Here is a 17,037-nt window from a genome sequence, read left to right as displayed (position 1 = left end):
CCACCTTGCTCATATTTGAAGTGAAGTCTTTGCAAGCTCTTGGAACTACGCTACCCTTCTGCAAAACTATTCTCAGCAGTTCTCTCGTCTTGCTGTTTATAATTCTCTTTAACCATTGGCCATGTACTCCTCCATTGTTGGCACCGACTTTTTTTAGCAACAATTCAGGTATGTCTCGGACTTACTCGTTTTTATTAGATATAAAATGTAATAACACTTCTACTCCCTTGCATGAGTGTTTACACTACAATATCTCTTTTCTAGTTCATTGACAACCTTTTCGAGCGGTTTGAGGAGTTTATTAGGAATATTTATGAATACTGAATTACAGCTGTAATTGGTAAAGAAATTTACCTTGAAGATATGCGTTTCGAAGTTCGTTAGACATTCTGAGTTATTTCTCATCTTTTTTGGACTGCATCAATATCGTTCCACGGATCAGTCATTGATGAGTTATGGTTTGCCATCAATCTTTGAAGTGTACATACAGTCATGGGTTTTGGACTCCTCATGGTTAACCCCAATTGTTGAGAGTAAGTGGCAAAACGGGTTAGGATTGGGCTAGGTAAGGGTCCCGTTCCCTGAAATTGTGATTGGATTTTCATGGATGCATGTCAAAGCTAAACTAATGGGTACCGTATTGGATATAGTATATCACTAGAAATTGAGGCCGCGATACCGCGAATTTTAAAACTATGTTAAATTTGTGAAATATATTAAAACATATTCTCATCCCTATCAAAATTCATATACATGCTAATGTTCAACAAAGAGCCAAAGCAGTTTACAAACATTGTACTTGGCCCTCAATATGCAGAGTCCATTCCCCATCTTCATTCAACAAAAACAATTCATCAGCGAATTTATTCATTTATTCTATACCGAGAAGAAAGCTTTCTTAAAAAACATTAATTTCATGAAAACCATTCTTACCTGATGATTATAGAGATATCTGCACCATAACCGCATTCAGACATCCAGTAATTGAAAGTGCAATGATCTGTTGCAATTGGTAAGTAATACTTAATCACTCAACAATTACCAAATGGACCAAATGATAAAGAAAAACCAATCTTGGTTTATTCATTTAACTAAGAAGAAAGGTTGTGAAGTTCTGAAATGAATATGCAGCCATCTTTTGGAATGACAAAACTTATTTCTCATATTTAATCATTATATATAGATTCTCGTGCTTTCATTTTCTGAATTACATGGTGATTACTACTTTTCTCCTTACCAAACCAGGAAGAAGAAACATGGGACCCCCATAATCCCTAGCCCTATGTCCATCATGTGCTTGGATTGTTGAATAGAAACTCAAGAGACTTTCGTAATGTGGTTGTCACTGCCTTTTCCGTCACCTCTTCTTGATCTCTAACTTTGAGTTGTGGTAGATTAGTGGCAAATGGATTCCCCTTTGCAAACTACATTTCAAAAATAAGAAGAAAACATGTTCATAAAAATTGAAAAGTGTTATAAAATATGTTAACGTCAAATCACAATTTTGGCTTGAAACCACTAAAATTGTCGCTTATATTGGAAAGGGTTAAACAAATTAGGCGTGCTTGAGGACACTAATTCTAAGGATGGACAGAACACCCCGACAATTATAAGTTCTATACAAAAACACTCAAAGAGTTTAAGTGGATAACACAATATCTTAAACACAGATCATACAAACAGAAAACATCATTTAGACTTACAATGCCTAATACTACATCATCCTACTGTTGAGATTCATGAACCGGAGGGGGCAATCTAGCTGGGTTCTGATACTTTGATCATTATATACTAACCGGGGCAAGAGTGGTTTTCCCCATTCCCGACCCCAACAATTGAGATTACACCATTGCCCCAACACTTTTCACTCCTCTCACGTACCAATTTGTTTCGTATCTTCGTCTTGGCTATAGATTGTGGGCTTTACTTCTTCAATTAACTTATAAGTGGCAGTTACAATTCCTAGTCTCCCAGACTGTTCAATCTCTCTATTTTTTTACACAATTAAACTTTAACCTATGTCTCTCGGTTGCAATGTGACTCAGTCTTTCCCTCGAACACTTTAACCTCTTCGTAATTCAAACCCAATCGACCAATTTAGTGCAACAAAAGCAAGAGGTGAGTTGGCAAACGCATACCTTCGCAAAGCTAAAAGCTTTTGTGGAATTTAAAAGCTAACATTTGTCTACACACTTTTTGTGTATGAACGTATTTTTTAGAAAATGAGAAGGAGAGAGGGAGAGAGAGAGAGAACGTGAGGGGAGTGAGAGGTTTTTGTTTTTGGTATTTTTTTATATTTTTAAATATTGGAGGTATTTTAATATCACCTGTAGGTGAGGTTTCAATAAAAAAAAGTAAAATTTGGACCTATGAAATTACATTATTGTTCATCATTTTTTTTGTGTCATAGAAGACTAATTTATCTTTTCACTTTTTTTTTAGTTGATAAAAAAGATTTTATTAATTAATAGAGATTACTTTAGTCTAATGTAGAAGGGGGAACGGCACTGGGCAATTTTGGGTTGATTTCAGTTTATTTACAAAATTGCCATCATGCCGATTTCAACCCAAATTTAGCTTTATTTACAAGATTGCCACTGGGCTTAAGGACGGTTTTTCAGTGTGAGCGGAGAGTATTTTCGGCAGTGAGTTATGGGTTTAGGGAGAGATTAAGGGAGAAGTATGGGGTAGGCTGATTCCCAGGGATTTCTTTTCACCCCTTCACTCACCACGAACCCACCTTTCCTCTCTCTCTCTCTCTCCCCCCCTCGACAAAGAGTATGGGAGGTATGGAGGTATGGGTTTAGGGAGAAAAAGTAAGGGAGCAGCTTCCAATCACTTCCCTCTCTCCCTTTGAAACAATCAGTAAGCCCCTCTCTCTCTCTCTCTCTCTCTCTCTCTCTCTCTCTCTCTCAGTTCAATCAATTCAATTACACGATCTGTATAAATTCTGAGCTGATATACATATACTCTTAAATTCTTGATTTAATATCAAATTTGCTTTTGAAAAACGACTTCTTCTTTTGTTTGGCGATGTATTCTAATAAATTTTCTGTATTTTGGGTAGGTTTATAATCCCATTTAGCAGAGTTATGTCGCTTCCAAATGAAGAAAATGATAAGTCCTCTTCTTCTGATGCTCAGGTATTTCCCCGTTTACATTCAAAGCAACACCCTTTTGTTTCTTTTTGCATTTGGGTTTTTGCGGGTTCTGTTTTTTTCTTTCTTTCTTTGTTTTGTATTTCTAATTTATCGTTTGCTGCTGGACAATGGTGATTGTATGTTTTAATTTGGATGTTTTTCTGATTTTGGGTTGGTCACTTTTTTTGGGCTGCTTGAGAAAATGTGATCCCATGTTTTGTTTGAGTGAAATAATTAAGAGATAAAAAAGAGTGGAGAATTAGCGTCAAGAATAGTGATGGAAAAAATGAGGAAAAAAAGATAGATGTGGAAGAAAGTGGGGGACTGGAAATCGAGGAAAGTGAAGAGAAAAAAAAAATGGGGGTTAAGTGAGCAGCCAAAAGAGAAAAAAATGAGGAAAAAAAAGACTTAATGTGGGGAGTAGGCAAAAGAGAAAAGCAAGAGAAGGGAGACAGAACAGGAACAAGGTGTGGTTTTGTTGTTGGTTTTATCCAAATTTTTTATTTGGAATTTGATTTGAAGCTTTTGTCTTTTTTGTTTAGTCTAATTTAGTGTTGGTTTATCTAGGTTTGTAGCTAATTTAATGTTCATGTTGATCTAGGCGTTTTAATTTGTTGTGATCTCATATGGGTTTCGTTTTTTAATAGTTATTTTACAGTTGCTAGGAATGACTTTGGCTTTTATATTGGTTTGGGTATTTATTTTTTATTTTTTAATTTCATTTGAAGGTTTAGTGTCATTATACACCTTTGCACCACTGTTTGTTCTATTTTTCTCGGTTTCTGTATATAGTTTTGGTAGAATTGGACTGTTCTTTTTAACTTAATTAAAGTGTTTGAGACTTAATTGAATGAAAGTTTGGTTTGATCACGATGGGTGTTTGATGTTGGGTGTATGATCCTTAGGTCCAATGGAAATGTGTAATTCCCATCTTCCAGTGATAAGCTTTTAGGAATTTACAAATTGTGGTTCATAAAGATCATTCACTGTATAGAAGCATTATGATTTCTGGGATTTGATATTTCATTTAGTTTTGTTATGTTTGGAATATAAGAGCCTGTTTGGTACTCTACTTGAATCCAACCTTTTAAACTCAAAAACAATTTTCAAGTTTTAGGCTTTAAAAACTTGTTTGGTAGGATTATTTTCAAAAACTGAACTCAAGACTAACTAAAAAATACAGTCTATTCTCTAAAAACACAAATAATGAGTTTTTAGAGTTTATAAACTTAAAACTCATTCCTTTCTTTTCTCTCCCTCATCCCCTCACTCCAAATATATCTCTCTTTTCTTCTTTCTCTCTCCCCCTTCTCTTTTATTTTTTTTTAACCTTTTTCGTCCCTCTTCCAATCCGCTCTCTTTATTCTCTTGGTTCTTTCTCTCACTCCTCTTCTTCTCTATCTCCTCCGATCCTCTCACTTCTTTCTCTTTCCTCCAATCGTCTCTTACTTTCTTTCCTCCTCTCTCCTCTTTCTTTCTCGACCCCATATTTTTGGATCTATTTGTCCAGTTTGAGTTGTAAGATTTAAAATTTTTAAATCGCATACCAAACAAATTTTTGAGTCCTAAAGAAAATTGTTTTCATGAAAAATTCTTAAGAAATGTTTTGAGAAATTATAAAAAATTTCAAATAAGATACCAAACAAGCCCTAAGTTTTTCAAATGGTTTGGCTCTTCTTGGGCTGTGCTTTGCAAGAAGGTTATTGAAAGAATTTTTACAAAGGGTTCATCGAAGAGCTCTGTGTGTTTACCGTAAGGTACGGTGTTCATCAATCTCAACTTTTAATTTGTTTCTCAATTTTTTGTAGTTTTGGATTTGTAAAAACTCTCGATCGAATCGGTTACTGGCATGGTCCCTTACAGGAGAAAAAAGCTTCATTTTTTTTTCTTCTTAAAATTATAGTTTTTGTTAATTTTTTCTCAGAGGAACTCAGGTGGTAGCTATATTACTAATTAGCTACAGAAGTTATATATTCTTATGAGTACGCTATGAATGCTGGGTTCAGATTCATTTGGGTTTATATGTGATTTCCAGTCAATTAAATTTTTATTAGTTGCAGATCATATTTAATGTGGAAGTTTGAATCTTTGTGGTTGTTTCAGTGTAGTTCTTGGGTACACACACATTTATCCAATAAATATGTTCATGACATTGTTTTTAGGGGATGGACAGAAGTCCCAGGCAACAATCTCTTTGTAATCATCGCCGGGAAAATATCGTGGTCATTTTGAGCTCGGATTCAGCCAGCATGTGGTAAGCGTTTCTTTTTCGATTACTTTCATTTGTTTATTTGTGAATCAAAAACTTTTTTAGGAATAATGAATGTCACAATTGCTGATAAATTGATACTTTGTTCGGAGCTTGAACTGTAGATCTGTGCAATTCTCAAGGACCTGCATTAGCTCCTCTCCCTGATCCTCCTAATGATTACGACACATATTACTCAATGAATCAAGCAAGATCCACAAGGTTGTAGTTGATTATGTTTCTTTTCGGTTTATTAACAAACACTCATTCAGTTACTCCCTAAATTTTGATGACAATGGTGATAACCTTCATATGTACAGAAATTGCTTACCCTATTATCAGTGTTGTCGTTAACCTCCGACAAAAAAAATTATTTTTTCATAAGCGTTGTCTTATATTAGAGTTGCAATAATCTTTCCATACATGTTGTCATACCCCATGAGCTTGCCAAAGGTACTGACTGGTTGCCGATTTTAGGTTCATGTACATATGTGACTAGCGGCTCAAGTTCCATAAGGAGGTGGAAGCAGAAGAATTGGTGTCACCCTTCAGTTTTTCAACCAAAAGGAGGTAACCTTTATAAATGATTTATACAAGCTTCTCTGTTTTGTATCTCTGAAATTTGAGTTCTTTGACTAAAACTGTGAATAGTGATTGGTAAATATTTCGCATTTTTTTTTTCTATGGGCCATATGTGTTCTATTTGGGTTGTATTTTGAGTCATGTAATTCAAATTGCAAACAAAAGGCTAAAGAAGATAAATCCAGTACAAGCTCTCATGGAAAAGTTGAAATTGAAACTACACTATGGAATGTTAAATATTTAGTCTAAATCTGAAGACCGTAAGTAAAATAACCACTGAGTAGAGTTAAATATTTAGCCTAAAATATCCTTAGGCGGACGCAAAATTTTGACCCCAACATCCAATTTAATTTCAATTTTGATAGGGTAAAGTACAAAAAACTACCTCAATTATTGGTCTCACAACATTTTCATACCTTATCTTTTTTAAAATGATAATGTCATACCTTATCTTACGAATTTGTGCCAATGTCATACCTCCGTTAGTTTTTCTGTTAAGTGCTGACGTGGCTAGATACGGGGTCACTCACTAATCCATTTGGATTAAAATATAATTAAATATATATTTTAATAATTAAAAAAAAAATTATATTAAATCTCTCTCGCTCTCTCCTCCCTCTCTTCCCCCTCTTGCCTCTTTCTCTTCTCTGCATCCCCAAAACCCCTTCCCACCCGACCCCTCATCCCCTTTCCACCTGTACCCCCCAACCTTCCTCCACCACCCTTTCCCCTCTCTCTCGCATCTCCCTCTCTTCTCCACCGTAGTCTCCTTCCTCCCCACTTCCCTATCTCGTCGTGCCCAGAACCCCCCAAACCCACCTAGATTTTTTTTCGTCCGCCCTCCTTTCTCGGATCTACTTGCAAGCTCAGACCCACTTCCCTCTCCCACTCCATTGCCCATTGCCGATCAGCCGTCGTTGCCGTCTCCGAAGCTATCAAGGAGAAAGGGAAAGAGGGAGAGCTGTCGAGGTTGGGGCCGACGAGGTTGCCGTCTTCCTCTAACCCAAACCTAGATCCCACCCCAAACCAGCCACTCCCATTCCCACCAGGTGCCTTTCTTCTCTTCCTCCGCCGTTCTCTCTATTTCTAACCTACAAGCATGCATCAAAAACAAAGCACCCACCAATCCTGATAACACACCATTAACAAAAGTTCAAAAATCCATCTTCCTGTTTACCTCAATTTTCTAAGAAAATGGAACCTTCAGAATATCAAAAAAATTCATTTCCTTTCTCTCACATTTTCTGAGCAACCAAACAAAGCAAAACCATTCAATTTTTCCCAGAAAAAAAAAAAAACCCAAGTTGTATTCACAAGAGACTTGTCAACGGTGGTGGGCGAGGGATTGCTGTTGCATTTTGCTTGGCTTGAAGATGGTGCTGGGCTGCGGGAGCAGGGGGAGGTGGCAGAGGCGGTCCTCAACTTCTGCAAAGCCGACAATGAAGTCGATTACTTGGTAATCGTGGGGCAACAAGGCTGTCAAGGTCGCAGAAGTATTCGAACCGATATGGGTAGTTTGGTAAGGAAGGGGAGGAGATCAATGGAGGGAGTGGGTACCCGTAAGGGGGTGAGGTTGGTGTGCCGGAGATCGGCGACTTCGATGTCGTTAGTTAGAATGGGGAAGAAGGTGATGGTCATTGGTGGATGGAGTCGACAATGAAGAGGAGAGAAGGGAGGGTGAGTGCGAGTTGCAAATGAGAGAAAGGTGGGTGGGGTTGCAGATGAGAGAAGGGAGAAAGGGGGTGGATGGGGAATAAAGGGGGTGGATTGGATTTGGAGAAGACGGGAGGGGGAAAGGGGGTGGGTCCCCATGTAAAAAAAATATTAAATGATTTTAATTTTTTAGTTTTTAATATTTAATTAATTTATTTAAACCACATCACTATTTAAGCCAAGCCACGTCAACACTTAACAGAGAAACTAACAGAAAAACTGACGGAGGTATGACATTGTCATTTTAAAATGATGAGGTATGAAAGTGTCGTGAGACCAATAGTTGAAGTAGTTTATTGTACTTTACCCATTTTGATAAGTGAGTTAAGAGTTTTTCTATGATCGTATTACTGTGATAAATGAATGACAAATTGGAAATAGTTTCTTACTTACGTTTTTCTTAAGTGTGTACTAAATTGGATGTTGGTTTGGTTATTTCCAAACTTTTCACATGACTTTCATTACCCAATAGAGTATGAAAACCCTAAACTTAATTTTATTAATTGATTTTGGTACCTGCAAATGAGAAAAAGGGTAAAGTTTCTTATCCCTTTAGTGTTTGATCCTGAAATTAATTTATCTGTGAGTCCTGGATCCTGTACATTTTGGGTAAATTTCAACGACTCTCTCTTTTCGAATGCCTTTTTATTTTCTATTTTTGTCTTTGAGCTTTTGCTTTTTGGGCATTTTGGGTTGTATTTTCTATTTCCCAGTTGACTGGAAATATTGAGGGGGAGAGAATTTTCTCTTCAATAACTATGCTTCTATATTTCTTAGGGTCTGGTATTTGATTAATTAGAAGTGACAGCTTTACTTGATTGATGTTTTTTTTTTTTAATCAATTTAAGGTACTATGAATTGGGACCCGACAATCCACCATATGCTGCCAAGTTCTACGACTTTTGTGGGGCTGAGGATCCTGAGGCATCCAGCTGCACTGCCAGTTTACATGTTTCGTATAATGACGATTGATCCATGTAATATGTCTCTTTTAAGTTTCATCATTTCATTCAGTCTTGCTCTTGAGCTGTAACCAAGGTTCTGTATCTCCAATAATCTCATCTCTTTTATATAAACATGAAGTTGATGTGTAATTGGTTTTTTTTTTTTTTTTTTTTCCCTTAAGGTCTCTGTTTATTTTCATTACTGTATTAATGTTTTTTGCTGTTGTTTATATAATTATAAGAGGAGACAGATTAATGGCATGAGGGTAAAAAAAAAAAAAAAAAAGGGAAGGAGGGAAGGATGAGGAATGCACGGGTTGGCCTATTTTGGCCCAAGATTTTTTTTAATTGGTTTGGGATTTTGTTTATGTTTGGGGTTCTTTTGCCCTAATTAATATTGTTTTGAATTCATGGAGAATTTTGTTTATGTTTGGGATTGTCATGTTCGAGTATTTAATTTGGTATTTGGTAGGTTACGTTATAATTGTTGTCGGTTTTCTTAAAGGACAAATCCAAGCGATAATGCCTTTTTTGATATATGTGCAAATGTTAACTGTGTGGGTTAATATTTGAACATTAGACTTAGATGAAGGAAAGCTCAAGGGTGCCAAATTAATGGGGACTTGCCCGAAGTACAGCACCAAGCCCAAAGGCAAAGTAAAGCTTTCTCAGCCTAGATACAAACCATGTGCTTATCATTGAAGTGACAAGTGATGAAGACTAACCTATTACCAATCAAAGAACACTTTTTAGTGGCATTCCAAGTAAAATGTTGATGACTCATTACCCTTTAGATGCTTTCGGGCAAGAGCGAAGTCATAGTAGTCAGGCTAATTGGCCTATAAAAGGAGAAAGTGGCCTCAAAGACAAGGACACTCAACCAATCAAACAAATAAACATACAAACTTTGCTCTCAAGCCAGATTTGCATCCAAAAGCTGAAATCAACCAAGATTCAGTCATTTTTAGCGATAAGCTATCTCTTGTCTGGTTTAAAACTCTGCTATCTCCCTTAGTGGCGTAGTATAAATTCCCTTGTGTAAACTTGTTTACCATCCATCCCCTTTTTAGCATATAAATCCCTATAAACTCAAAGAGAAGTGACTGCAAGAAGTTCAACCTTGCCAGATAAGGTGAAATCTTATTTGAAGCTCTTTGTTTGTTTTCTAAATTTGTAGATGTATTACTTAATGCATTCTCCATTATGTATTTAAGTTATTTCCATCAGTTTTCCTATTTTAAGAGTTCCATGTGCATCTGGATCTGGTTAGTTTAATGGATATGTTGTCATTAAAATCAATCAAGAACCAAGCAAATGGTTTAAAGGGATATGGACTCTCTTCATTCGAACATACAAGACTATGAACTAAAAATCCTTGTTTACAAGACAAGAAAAAGAACTTAATGTGGACTTAACTTATCCACGACAATCCTTTAATAACAAGAAGTCTAAGTAACTTGGGGAGCAAGAAATTGACTTAAAACACACTTGTTCTACATCTGCTATACTAAGATAGTAGTGACACGCCTAGCACTTAGTTTTGATTGCGAGCCTCAAAGCCTACACCTAAGGCCCTACAAATGCACCTTTCAGAACTATGTCCTATTCTTGTAGCACATCAACAAGCAAGAGCCCGACTACACATCTAAAGTGCCAATCCCTTGAGAAACTGTGCTGAGTTCTGAGGATCCTTCTCAAGAGAAATCTTCGTCCGAACATTAACACTTAAAAGCTGGGATTGGTGAACATTGTTTACTAAAAATGGAAAACACATGTAGCCCTTTCAGACTTGTGTTAATTTGGGTGGAGGGGACTCAAATAGAGTCCAATTGTAAACACTTTGTAGTAATGATTGGATATGTAAATATTGTTTTCAATGTGTTAATACGATGAGAAACATAACTGTTCTATAAATAGTAAGGGAGGAAATATGATGGAAGGTATATCGAAATCTGATGGTCATATGTAGAGAAAAGTCCACATTGCTGATTGACGCATGGTATTTTCAACAAATCAACACTTGAAGTTGCAGGAAAAATAAAAGAATCAATTTATGAGCAGTTGCAAGAATCATTATTCGTAAAAAAAGTTATTGATTCAAATATAGACAAATGAAACTGACTGAAAAAGAAAGGCTTACCAAATGTTGGCCCAAATTGAGTGTAGTTGTGGAAATTCCCTTTAATACTGTGCTGAAGAGATGTAAAAAGCAAATTTATAGACACTAGAATTATATCATGAACAAAATAAGGATAATGCGTGTTTACCTAGTGTTTTTGTGTGTAGAAAGAAGTCTGATTTTGAAATGGAGATAACCTTCTTTGGCAATTCTATAGAACACGATCAAATTTTTGTGCGTTTCCAACTTGCCTTGTAACCAAGTTTCTACAAAAGAAGATTGAATTAAAGAAAGTAATTAGACCAAGGCATAAGAGATTATAAGAAAAAGAATAGAAACTATAAACCACATATACCACTTATTATACTATTTTGTATTCCGAACACACCTAAAAATATATCGATTTCTAGTGAATGGTTCGGTTCCAATTAATTCCACTTTAGTTTCTTTCAAACCCATGAACTTATCCTTCACCTTTTTTTTTACGGCATCATAATTAAGAGTTAGCTAATAATAAATATACAAATCTGTTAACCTATAGTTGACCCTCGACATGTGCTCGGAAGAGGGCTCTTCCAACACCTTGAAATCATGTCAAGAGTTAAAAAAGAGCAAGAAAAAACTAATGTAAGAGCTCTATAAAATTGAGGCTGAGCATATTACCTTATAGGGCCTCTTTAAAATCAGGTGGACCAAGTTCTATTGCCATGGTTTCATCATTCAATTTGTCAACCATCTAGAAAATGAAGAGAGAGTATCTACATATAAGTAAAATCTGAAAAGTAATAGCAAAAAATGAGTCGGTTGTTTAAAACAACGATCTAACTAAGACAACATCCATGCCTGCATATAATTCACAACTTCTGAGACAGAACAGTGTAATAAGGAATTTCCACCAAGTTACTTTTCAGAGATCCACCAGCCCCTCTCAAAAATCCCACTTCAATGAAAAGGAAGTTAGGCCACACTATAAAATGCACTACTCTAGCTTTAAAAAAAAAAAATGATATTCTAAGAAGCTAAATGCTTGAAGAACCTAAGAAGAAGATAATATATAAATTTATACAACATTGTAATATTAAATCTACATATACTAAAGTAAAGTTATTGTAAATGCCCAAAAATAAATCTAAACAAAAACCAAATGGTTATCGAACGGTTCCTAAAGGAATACACATTTTGGACTTATTAAATGGAGATTTCAAGACCTTCGACTAAGTGAAACTAATATACAAATACTAAAGATTAATATCACATAGCCTTACCTCAATCTTCTCAAAATTGATCATGACAACCCCTTTTGTACCGCATGGAATATCCCTTACCTACAATGTTGCTAACAGATGCTTTCAAAACTATAATGAATGGAAAGACAGAATCCTCAATCTTCCAAACATGGATTACCAAAGTTACCTGATCAATCTGCAGGGTCACTTGAACATATTCAAAATGGGGTGACCAGAGGCAGCTTGAGATGAAAACCTGAAATTTGAAGCAGGCAAAGTTAAAGCCCTATTCAAGCAACTTCTCAATGTACATCAGCTGGATTTGTAACTGTCTTTAGAAGAGCACCTCCTCTCCAATGTACCCCAAAATGACCTTCTAGGACTTGGTGCATAATTGATATGGTTGATGATGTTGGAAGAACCGTCTGTAAACATCAAGACGTCCCAGTTTTAAGAATTTAGCATACTAATCGAAGTTCCCCAACTAGCATATCATAATATTTAGCAAAAATACAATCCAAGTCTATTGCAACTATTATTATAGAAACAAAAAATTCCGAGAAAAACCTCCAATTCGATGCATTATTGGGACATCGTATAACTCTAATTCTTAATCAACTAATACAAATATTAGATAAAGGATTAATGAAGTCACCAGATGCATTTTATTGCACATGATCATGCTTAGCAAACATATGATCATTAATGACATGACAAAAGAATGCATTACGAAACTGTAAAAAGCCAAAATTAATACTTTAACACAAATATATGCATTCAGTGCAAATCAAGAACATATACATGATACTCGAAATAGAGGAATTACTTAACCATACTAAAACCTAAAAGTGAAACAAATTGATGAACAACTGAGTTGGTACTACATATCAAGTGATGGATTAAGCTCGAAGATAAAATGCAATGAAATACACGAATGTCGAAGAAATATAAAGCAAATTCACAATGACAAAGAAGACCTAGCCTTAGTTCTGAGTTGGAGAGCAAAGTCTAAAGTGTGAGAGGGTTACCACGGCTAAAATGGCGAGGAAAGCGAAGAGGACAAGGAAAATGATGGAGGAATCGCCGCCCCTGCCGCCTTGAGGTGGTGGCTAAGGGCAATTATGTGGAATACCTAGTCTCTGATGGTTTGGATCCATAATTAAGCAACAAATCACCCAAAACAATCAAAAGACAACTCAAAAAACCCAAATACAACACCCACATCACTCGATAAACTGTGGCCACCAGAAAAAACTAATACCTGAGAAAAACTCAATTGCCATAACTGGAAATTGCGACCATAAAGCCGTTCAAATCCTGACCACAATGTCGTTGAAGCGCTGCAAAAATAACCAAAGAAAAACACAAAGTCATAGCCTGCTGAAAGACTAACAAAAAAATAAAAAAAATAAGGGGGTGTATTTAATTGGAATTTTGAGGAAATTTAATTCTTTTAATGAATCTAGGTGTATTCAATTAGGATTTTAAAGACGTTTATAACATTTCAGGTGTATTCAATTAGAATTTGATTTTAAAGAATTTGAAAAAGTTGAAGAATTAGAGGGAATTGGAGAGATTTCGTAGTGTATTTTAAGCATCCACAAATCTTATATCTTCCCATGAGATTTTGAGGGAATTGAAGGAATTGAATCAAAATTTTACATAGAATCTCTACAAATCAATTAAACTCCATAAAAATCCATAGATTTATAAATCCATTTAAATCTCTGAAATTCCCAATTAAATACACCTCCTAAAGCATCCCGACCTGGAATAAAAAAAATGCAAACAAAACGGCTAAAAAACAAAGAGTTGAAAAGCCATCGCCGAAACAACACTATACTGCAACAACAAAAACCGAAAAGAAAAACCAAAGGTCCAAACAAAAACGAAAAGCATAACAAAAACATAATAAACGGCAAAGAAAATTGACCAACCAAATTAAAAATTAAAAAATCCAGCAAACTCGCATAAAAAAAAATTAAAAATTTCTGACAGCAAACGGAATCTAACGGCATGTCAAAGAACTCACCATGATGCCCTGTGGATTAGCAAACATTGTTGGAGAAGAAGAGAGAAGGATAACACACCAGGAAACCCTAGCTTTTTTGGGTAAGAAAACTCATTCAAATCAACCTGAGAAACTGAAGAAGCATACTTGAGTTCAATAAAAATCGAAATTTCAGCAAGCTTTCTCACCTGGAAACGTTGGATTAGATCAGCGCAGAACAAATTCTGATCGAATTAAAAATGGGTAGAAGTCTCTAACCCCTTATTGATTTTCACGAAAACAACTTCGATAACTAATTCGCGAACAACAAAGCAAGATGCTGTTTGCTGTTTCTTTGTCATTGTAAATTAGATTTCTGCATGCTTAACCTCTATTAAGGAAACAGTTTGATATGAGTGATCTCGTGTTTTCTATTAGAATGGTCGCCGAGTCAAAAATATCGAGGGATGGGATCTCTTGAAGCAAGTACAAAAGGGAGTGATCAGAGGTACTTGGGCGATACAGATAAGCTGAAAATTGCAAGGGGGTAGTTGGGACAGTTGCAGACACAGGTTCTGTTTTGGAGTTCATACCATACACAATGCAAGCTGTGAAACAAGGTTTCCATTATCTTGGTGCTTCTTCATTGCAGTCTGCTCATGACCTCTTAAAATCAAGCGTTTTAAGGCTAGAGGTAAGTAGACCATTTTGGAGACGTTGTTGCGTTACTCATATCATTGTTATTAAGGATGTCTTTCTAATTCTATGCTTTGAATGAGAATTGATATTGTTGGTATATGGTCCAGCCCATTATGAATGTTCTAGATTATTCTAGAAAGTAAGTGAGGTGGCTGGAGCATGCTAGACAATTCTAGCAACTTACTTAGTGGAAGAAACTCGCATAAACAAAATTAAAAATTTCTGACAGCAAACGGAATCTAACGGCATGTCAAAGAACTCACCATGATGCCCTGTGGATTAGCAAACATTGTTGGAGAAGAAGAGAGAAGGATAACACACCAGGAAACCCTAGCTTTTTTGGGTAAGAAAACTCATTCAAATCAACCTGAGAAACTGAAGAAGCATACTTGAGTTCAATAAAAATCGAAATTTCAGCAAGCTTTCTCACCTGGAAACGTTGGATTAGATCAGCCCAGAACAAATTCTGATCGAATTAAAAATGGGTAGAAGTTTCTAACCCCTCATTGATTTTCAAGAAAACAACTTCGATAACTAATTCGCGAACAACAAAGCAAGAGGCTGAATCATTTGAACAACCAAAAAGATGAAGGGGTACGGCTAGAGAAAACAAATCGGAGACGGAAGGATAACACCACCACATTCACCCCCAATTATATATATAAATTGCACAGGACTTTCATCTACTTGTCTACAAGCAACATGCTGTTTGCTGTTTCTTTGTCATTGTAAATTAGATTTCTGCATGCTTAACCTCTATTAAGGAAACAGTTTGATATGAGTGATCTGATGTTTTCTATTAGAATGGTCGCCGAGTCAAAAATATCGAGGCATGGGATCTCTTGAAGCAAGTACAAAAGGGAGTGATCAGAGGTACTTGGGCGATACAGATAAGCTGAAAATTGCAAGGGGGTAGTTGGGACAGTTGCAGACACAGGTTCTGTTTTGGAGTTCATACCATACACAATGCAAGCTGTGAAACAAGGTTTCCATTATCTTGGTGCTTCTTCATTGCAGTCTGCTCATGACCTCTTAAAATCAAGCGTTTTAAGGCTAGAGGTAAGTAGACCATTTTGCAGACGTTGTTGCGTTACTCATATCATTGTTATTAAGGATGTCTTTCTAATTCTATGCTTTGAATGATAATTGATATTGTTGGTATATGGTCCAGCCCATGATGAGTGTTCTAGATTATTCTAGTAAGTAAGTGAGGTGGGTGGAGCATGCTAGACAATTCTAACAAGTTATTAAGTTAGTGGAAGAAGCTAGAAATAGTACTAGCTTCCTTGGTTGCAAATGGAAGGATCTAAAAGCTACAATTTTGTGGCTAGTCTAGAATTATCTAAGCTAGAAGTTTGTAGAATATACCAGAAACTAGAAACTAGTTCTAGTTTGTAGAAGGAACTAGAAACTAGTAGAATGCCAAGCCCTCACCTATAAATATGGGTGTGATGTTGTAGTGATGTAACCAATCAAGAACCAAGTGTGAGTAGAAGGGGATCAAGTCCAAACCTAGAGTTCCACTCCAAGAGTGAGAGTGAGAGTGTTCCACCCCACGTTATGAGGGTATGGAAGAAGAGAAAGAGCATAAGAGCTACGAATAGGATCACTTGGAGCTAGGTGCTTCTCCTGTAGCTGGCTAGTACAGTTATGAGTGAAGTTTAGAGTGATAGAAAGTGTGTGTTATACTTTCTTGTATCCATCAAGCCTTATCTTTGGCTTGGTAAGACTACTCTTGTTGTACTCATCTTTTTCATATAGTTAAGACTGATCCTTGTTTTGTGGACGTAGGCATAAATTGCCGAACCACATAAATTCTTGGTGTCCATTTTCTACTTTACTTTGTGCATTCTCTGTCTTGTAATACCAACATTCTTAACAAGTGGTATCAAAGCTCGATTGGCTCGTACTATGAGATGGAAGGAAGTGGCACTATGATCAAACTCACCAACTCCAATTGGGTAACATGGAAGCCAAGGATGGAGGACATTCTCTATTGCAATGATCTGCATGAGCCAATTGAAGGAGATGCCGCTAATCCCGAAAGCATGTTTAATGCCGAGTGGAAGAAGATGAATCGCAAGGCAATTGTCACAATTAGACAATGGGTGGACGATAGTGTTTTTCACCATGTGTTTGGATGAAGCTTGAGTCCTTGTTCGAGAAAAAGACCCCAACCAAGAAAACCTTCTTGATCAAAGAGCTCATCAATGTGAAATACAAGGATGGTTTAAGTGTAGCAGAACACTTGAACAATTTCCAAAATATCATCAACCAATTGGCTACTATGAACATGACAATTAAGGACGAGCTGTAAGCGCTCTTGTTACTTGGATCCTTGCCAAATAGTTGGGAGACCTTTATGGTGAGTGTAAG

General features: G+C 36.3%; 1 long non-coding RNA gene across 4 annotated transcripts; it reads left to right on the top strand.

Annotated features, from left to right (window-relative positions):
• The first annotated feature begins 2,630 nt into the window (after positions 1-2,630).
• LOC137724333 (uncharacterized) lies at positions 2,631-14,528 on the top strand. 4 transcript variants are annotated; one of them, XR_011067367.1, is made up of 6 exons: positions 2,631-2,865; positions 3,068-3,143; positions 5,303-5,394; positions 5,514-5,610; positions 5,866-5,958; positions 14,401-14,528. It is a non-coding gene; the product is annotated as an uncharacterized lncRNA (long non-coding RNA). The 4 variants fall into 4 exon arrangements; XR_011067366.1 differs by lacking the exon at positions 14,401-14,528 and adding an exon at positions 8,532-8,785 and having other exon boundaries at positions 5,314-5,394; XR_011067365.1 differs by lacking the exon at positions 14,401-14,528 and adding an exon at positions 8,532-8,784 and having other exon boundaries at positions 5,502-5,610.
• The last annotated feature ends 2,509 nt before the right edge of the window (positions 14,529-17,037 follow it).

Source organism: Pyrus communis, unplaced genomic scaffold (assembly GCF_963583255.1).
Source record: "Pyrus communis unplaced genomic scaffold, drPyrComm1.1 SCAFFOLD_35, whole genome shotgun sequence".
Classification (NCBI taxonomy): Eukaryota; Viridiplantae; Streptophyta; class Magnoliopsida; order Rosales; family Rosaceae; genus Pyrus; species Pyrus communis.
The sequence above is the reverse complement of the archived record's forward strand: the minus strand, read 5'-3'. Positions and strand labels throughout refer to the sequence as shown.